The sequence below is a fragment of the Agelaius phoeniceus genome, chromosome 7, assembly GCF_051311805.1.
Source record: "Agelaius phoeniceus isolate bAgePho1 chromosome 7, bAgePho1.hap1, whole genome shotgun sequence".
Lineage (NCBI taxonomy): Eukaryota > Metazoa > Chordata > Aves > Passeriformes > Icteridae > Agelaius > Agelaius phoeniceus.
The window spans coordinates 9503409-9510467 of NC_135271.1; the positions used below are offsets into that span (position 1 = coordinate 9503409).

The 7059-nt window shown below is 65.6% G+C and overlaps 1 non-coding gene across 1 annotated transcript; it reads right to left on the bottom strand.

Moving 5' to 3' along the window:
- Window positions 1–672: 672 nt before the first annotated feature.
- On the bottom strand, window positions 673–825 carry LOC129133455 (5.8S ribosomal RNA). The gene has a single exon (XR_008535993.1). It is a non-coding gene; the product is annotated as a 5.8S ribosomal RNA (ribosomal RNA).
- Between the last annotated feature and the right edge of the window lie 6234 nt (window positions 826–7059).

Below are 7059 nucleotides of genomic sequence, written 5' to 3' on the forward strand. Positions count from 1 at the left end.
GGCCTCAGTGGGGAGAGAGAGGGGAGCGATGGCGCCCCTCGGGCACGCCCTGAGACCGTGACAGAAGAGGAGGGGGGCGGGCGAAGGGAGAGGAGGGGGTCGGAACCCCTGTCCCAGGCGCTCTCACCTCCCGCGCGTGCGTGGCAGCACAGCATGGTACCGCCGTGGTTCCCACCCGCAGACAGCCGAATGCGCAAGGGGGGAGGCCGGGGGCGAGGTCCGTGCCTCGACTCCCCTTCTCACCCTCCTCTCTCTTTCTCTCGGCCCTCGGCGGCGCCTTTCGACGCTGTCTCTCGCTCTCCCCAGGCCGCCGCGCCACCGCATCCGCAGCGCAGCCCCAGCGAGGATGAGCTCCACCCCAGCGGCTTGCTCCGGGAGCGGGGAGCAACGGAGCGCTCCCCGAGTCTGCATTTAGGGGGACGAAAGCCCTGCGCGGCGACCACGACGATGATGACAACCGCGACAACGACGACGCCTGCCGGACCGGAGGGAAGGGATCAAGGCCCGCCTAGGGAAACGCTTCCCTCGCCGAACACCTGACTGCCTTCCCTCCGGGCACCGGCAGGATGCCGCCACCACCGCCGCCGCCGCCGCCCGCTGCAGGCGACGGGCCTGCGAGGCGACCCCAGCTGCGCAACTGGGGTGGCCCCCGGACGGCGATTGATCGTCAAGCGACGCTCAGACTGGCATAGCCCCTGGAGGAACCCAGGGCTGCAAGTGCGTTCAAAGTGTCGATGATCAGTGTGTCCTGCAATTCACATTAATTCTCGCAGCTAGCTGCGTTCTTCATCGACGCAAGAGCTGAGTGATCCACCGCTAAGAGTTGTCTGCCTTTCGGGCACTGCTCACGCTGAGAGGCCCCTTTTTGTTACTCTGGTGCCGAGGACGCGCGGGGCGCCCCTGGCTTCGACCGTACGAGCACACAGAAAATGGAAGGGGAGGGAAAAAAAAAACACTGGAGCAACCCACTCTCCGAAGGCCGGCCAAGAGGCGGGGGAGCCCGCACCCCTGACCGCCTTCCCCCGCAAGGGGTGACGCCGACCTCACAAATGCTGTCCTTCGGAGGCGGCCCAGGCGCCCAGGCTTGGCCCGGCCTCCGCGCGGAGGGCCAGGCGGAGTGCGCCAGAATGCGGGGGGAACGGCGGCCCACCCGCTTCTCTCTTTCACGGGACAACATGCACAAAACACACGGCACACAGCTGGGGGCGGGCGGCCGTCGGCCCCCGCACCACGCCGGCTCTCCCTCAGCCCCGACACCGTGGGCCTTGCGGAGCGCCATTGCACCGCTGCCTGGCCAGCTTTTCTCTTCCCCACTGCATGGCCTTTCCCCCGGGCTCGAGAGGGGCACGCGACAACAACCGGCCCCCGCCAGCACGCCTCCCGTGGGACCGCTCCCCCGCCGGGCGGGCGAGCGACCGGCGGTCGTGCTCCGCCGCCGGCCCAGAGGCGGGCGCCACCGAGACCCGAGCCAGCATTGCCAGCACCCAAGGCCTTCTGGACGGCAGAACCGGCCGCCGCCAGGGCCGCACTCCTGGGACCTCCGCCGCCACGTCGCACCGCTGGGGCCCCTTGCCCCGGGAACGCGACGGCGGAAGCTAGTACGGCGCTGAGCCGGGGGGCAACACCCGCTCTCCTCGTTTGCACGCGGAGACCGGGCGGGGAGAAGCACCCCCGTGGCCACCCCGCATGCCTTCCTGCGGCCCACACACGGCTGGGAAGGGGGCTGGAGGACTCAATGAGCAGGGCCCGGGACGGGACTGCCGCCGGCCGACGCCGTCCGGCCGACCGTCCCCGCAGGGAGGGACACCTGTTGAGCGGCGCCGCCACTGCTTGGCACAGGGTTGCCCGCGCTCGTGGGCCTCCGCCGCCGGAGGGCCCGCCGAGTGCTTGCTCCCCACCAGCAGGCGGGCGGTCGAGCCAGGGGATGGCCGGTGGACGACGGCCCCAGGGCTGCGCGTTCGAGGAGAAAAGGCCGTTGAGGGGAGGAGAGGCGCCAGATGTGCCAGACACGCCAGACGCGGCGCCACACGCGCGAGAGACCACGGCGGCGGTCCGAGGAGAGAGAGCGCGGGGGGGCCCCGGCGGGCGCGGGGGATGCGGGCTTGACCACCAAGAACACCTCGGGCGTGCGCGCGCATGCGCGCCACAAAGAGCGGCCTGGAACACCTGGAGGCCTCGGCCCTTGGAGTTCCTCTGCCCCACACGAGAGGGGGGGGCCGCTCGGCCCAAGAACAGGGAACTCTGCCGGCCGGCAAAGGCCCCGCTCCCTGGTGCGGGTAGGGCTGGAGGAGCCGCCTCCTCCGAGCACTGAAGGCGTCCCTGCCATCCGGCTCCCTCGCCCTTTCCACCTCGGCCGCCGATGGGTACCACAGCTGGCCGGCCGGCCATCACTGGACGGGCGAAGCAGCGAGGGAAGGCACGGGTGCACCTCCGGGAGGGGCCGTGCCGATCACCCCTCCCTCCCGGCACCTGGGCAGCTTTCTCGCATGCACGCCGAGGAGAGCTGAGCTCAGGAGGACTCGGGCCGCGCCAGGGCGCCCGCAGGCGGCACACGGGCGACTGGCGTTCGGCGGCGCCGGCCACAGCGGTGAGAGGCTCGGGGGCCCGTGGCCGCACCCCCGCTCTCTGGCGGGGACGGACCGGCGGCAGACCGGCACAAGGCCGAGGTGGGGGGGGGCGTGGTGTGGGGGGCGGGGGGGGACGCCCGTTGTAGTGCGGGGTGAGCCCCACCCGAGCACACGGTGGCGGGCGCGCGTGGCGCGCTTCGCTGCACCAAGCGGCTTTTGCCCCCTCTCTCCCTTCCGACCCCCCGTGCCTGGCGGTGCCGCGCGCCTCCGGTCCCTCTCTCTCACTAGGGTTGCGGCGCGCGGCGAAGGTGAATGGCGTGTGGCCCCCGGAGAGAACCTGGGCCGACAGCTGGGGGCTGAGCGTGCGAAACGAGCGGGCGTGTGAGTGACACTGCGCACGCACCACCAGCCGGACAGCCTAGCACGATGCGGCAGGCGCCAAGCCCTACCGGTAATGATCCTTCCGCAGGTTCACCTATGGAAACCTTGATATGACTTTTATTTCCTCTAGATAGTCAAGTTCGACCGTCTTCCCGACACTCTGGCAGGGCGGTGGCCGACCCCGCCGGGGCCGATCCGAGGACCTCACTAAACCATCCAATCGGTAGTAGCGACGGGCGGTGTGTACAAAGGGCAGGGACTTAACGCGAGCTTATGACCTGCACTTACTGGGAATTCCTCATTCACGGGGAAGAATTGGAATCCCCGATCCCCATCACCAATGGGCTTCAAGGGGTTACCCGCGCCTGCCGACGGAGGGTAGGCACAAGCTGAGCCAGTCAGTGTAGCGCGCGTGCGGCCCCGGACATCTAAGGGCATCACAGACCTGGTATTGCTCAATCTCAGGTGGCTGGAGGCCACTTGTCCCTCTAAGAAGTTGGACGCCGACCGCTCGGGGGTCGCGTAACTAGTTAGCATGCCAGAGTCTCGTTCCTTATCGGAATTAACCAGACAAATCGCTCCACCAACTAAGAATGGCCATGCACCACAACCCACGGAATCGAGAAAGAGCTCTCAATCTGTCAACCCTGTCCGTGTCCGGGCTGGGTGAGGTTTCCCGTGTTGAGTCAAATTAAGCCGCAGGCTCCACTCCTGGTGGTGCCCTTCCGTCAATTCCTTTAAGTTTCAGCTTTGCAACCATACTCCCCCTGGAACCCAAAGACTTGGGTTTCCCGGGAGCTGCCTGGCGGGTCATGGGAATAACGCTGCCGGATCGCCAGTGGGCATCATTTATGGTCGGAACTACGACGGTATCTGATCGTCTTCGAAATTCCGACTTTCATTCTTGATTAATGAAAACATTCTTGGCAAATGCTTTCACTCTAGGCCGTCTTGCGCCGGTCCAAGAATTTCACCTCTAGCGGCACAATATGAATGCCCCCAGCCGTCCCTCTTAATCATGGCCCCGTTTCCGAAAACCAACAAAATAGAACTGGAGTCCTATTCCATTATTCCTAGCTGCAGTATGCTGGCAGCCGGCCTGCTTTGAACACTCTAATTTTCTCAAAGTAAACGCTTCGGGCCCCGTGGGACACTCAGCTAAGAGCATCGAGGGGGCGCCGAGAGGCAGGGGCTGGGACAGGCAGTGGCTCGCCTCACGGCGGACCGCCAGCTCGATCCCAACATCCACCTATGAGCTTTTTAACTGCAGCAACTTTAAGATACGCTATTGGAGCTGGAATTACCATGGCTGCTGGCACCAGACTTGCCCTCCAATGGATCCTCGCTCAAGGATTTAAAGTGCGCTCATTCCAATTACAGGGCCTCAAAAGACTCCTGTATAGTTATTTTTCGTCACTACCTCCCCGGGTCGGGAGTGGGTAATTTGCGTGCCTGCGGCCTTCCTTGGATGTGGTAGCTGTTTCTCAGGCTCCCTCTCTGGAATCGAACCCTGATTCCCCGTCACCCATGGTCACCATGGTAGGCACAGACAGTACCATCGAAAGTTGATAGGGAAGACATTCAAATGGGTCGTCGCCGCCGCAGGGGCTTGTGATCGGCTCGAGGTTATCTAGAGTCACCAAAGCTGCCAGGCGGGCCCAGTTTGGTTTTGGTCTGATAAATGCACGCGTTCCCGGAGGTCGGTGCTCGTCGGCATGTATAAGCTCTAGAATTACCACAGTTATCCAAGGAGCGGGAGAGGAGCGACCAAAGGAACCATAACTGATTTAATGAGCCATTCGCAGTTTCACTGTACCGCCCGTGTGTACTTAGACATGCATGGCTTAAGCTTTGAGACAAGCATATGCTTCTGGCAGGATCAACCAGGTAGCTGCCACCCACGGTGGCACCGCGCCACGGCGTGCGAGCGCCTGGACGGAGCGCCTGGACGTGCCCGGCCCACCGGCGAACCCACCCTGCGCCAAACCCCGACCCCCAGGGCTTCTTTCGCCGCTCTGACCCGCGGGAGTGGCATCAAGGACAAAGACACGGCGGCGGTCGGCGGTGTGGCGGCGACGGGCGCCAGCAGCCAGGCGGTGGCCGGCCGCATCACAGCCCGGCATCGCCTGGGGGGGGAACAGCGCCACACGCGAGGGATGCCCCTCGGCTACTGCTGACCCTGGTGGCCGGCCCTTCCCGCGACGCCGCAGGCAAGGAGCCGGGATCGCTGCGCAGCTTTTCGCCACTCGAATGGAGCGCGAGGCTTCGTCTCTCTCTCTCTCTTTCTCTCTCGCCTTTTTTCCCAGGGCCCGTGCCTTAGTTCGAGACTTGGCCTCGCACTCGAAATGATGCACACGACGCGCGGAACAGGGCTCAGCCGGGGGTGACCCGCCCCCCCACCAAAGCTGAGAAAAAACCGCCCGCCGAAAGGTCGTGGGCGAGCGACCGGCCGCCAGTGAGGTTGGGCCGAGCGGGGCCCCACTCACAGGGAGCGAACCACGTCCTGGCACGTCCCCCCACCGGGCTGCCCGGAAAGCACTGGACGTGGTAGAGAAGGCAGCGACCCGACGAGGCGGGCACGGCCCGGACACCGAGGCCCCTTTTCAACCGGGGCGGCTCGCTCTGCAGCAGGCGGCAGAACGGCAAAGGAGCGCGCGGACCGGGCTCTGTTCCACCTGCGTCCGCACCGCATCAGGTTCGGGCACTTTTGCCCTCTCTCTTTTCTCTCTTGCCTCTCTCCCATCTCGCGGCTCAGCTCCTGCCGCACCGCCACCCGGCGCTGCTCGTGGCCGGCATCCACACGGGCGCTACCCGGACCGGGGCCGGCACGGGCACCTCGCATGGTTTTTTAAGGACACCTGAAGGCTCGCAAGGCCATGCGGCCGTCACACAGCTCGGGACGGTAAAGATGCCCTTCCCCAGGCCGTCGGGAGGGGCGACACCTCGCCTGCGATGAGAAGCGAATTGGAAATGAGACTGCCCTGCCTGAGCACCGGACTCCCCCCGCCGTGGCTTCCCCGTGACAGAGAAGCCTTGGAAGAAGAGCCGGCCCGCCAGGGGCCGTCTCCAACGCCACCTGAAAAGCCACATCAATCAGGCACGATTCTGGGAAGGAGCTGTGCGAACGGCGACAAGGGCCCCACGGCCACGGTCCTGGGACAACGGCGACGGCCGCCCAGCCCACCTGCGGATCGGATTGCTCGCACCAGCAGAGGAGCATGAGGGGTGCCGCCACCTGCCTGCAGCCAACAACCGCTCCCCTTGCGGCTAGGCAATGGCAGCACTGGACTGGCCCCTGCCGGGCTGGGAGGGGATTCGGCGGCCCCCCCTCCCAGGGAACCTGGCCGAGCGTGCGAGAAAAAGTTCCACCGACCTGGTGCCATGGGCCACCGGTTTTCGCCCAGCCTAGCGGCGGTCGGCTTTCCCATCCCAAAAAAAAAGCCGGGGCACGGCACGACAAAAAAGGCAGACAGAGGCGCGTTCACAACGACCCGTGCTAGCCACGGGGGCCGCGGGGCCCGGGGCGGGGCGGGGGGGGCGGGCCGAGGTACGCGCCTCACTACCCCCCCACGACGGACCCACCGGCATCCCGCTCGCGCCTTCGTCGCAACGCTTCTCGGTACCGCGGCTTAGGGCCGCGAGAGAAAACTAAAAAGGCCCGCAGAGGCCTGGTGGGCGCCCCCCCAACTCCGCCCGCCTCAACAAAAAGCAACGGACCCGGCGCGGCAAACCTGGCCCCGCCTGGCATAAGGGGCTCAGTCGATCCGGCCACGACCGAGGTAGGCGAGGCGCCGCCACCTCGCCCAGGATCAGTCCGGGGGGGCTCTCCGTCGGGTGCCGGGCCCGTAAAAAAAAAAAAAAAAAACGGGACCAAAAAAATTCTGCCCGCCACAACGCGGGTCCGCTGCTTAAGGCCGAGGAAGGGGGACGGCTTCAACAACGCAGGCTGGGGACCACCGCCGCCGCCGAGGCGGACCCACGGGCCAAAACAACAGCAAATGATTCTGGAGCAGAGGCATTGCTTGGAGAAAACTCTCCCCTGCTCTGTCTGGGCAATCCTTAACCAGTGTGTTACATGGCTCTTGCTGCCAATTTCTTGCTCAACAGTGTG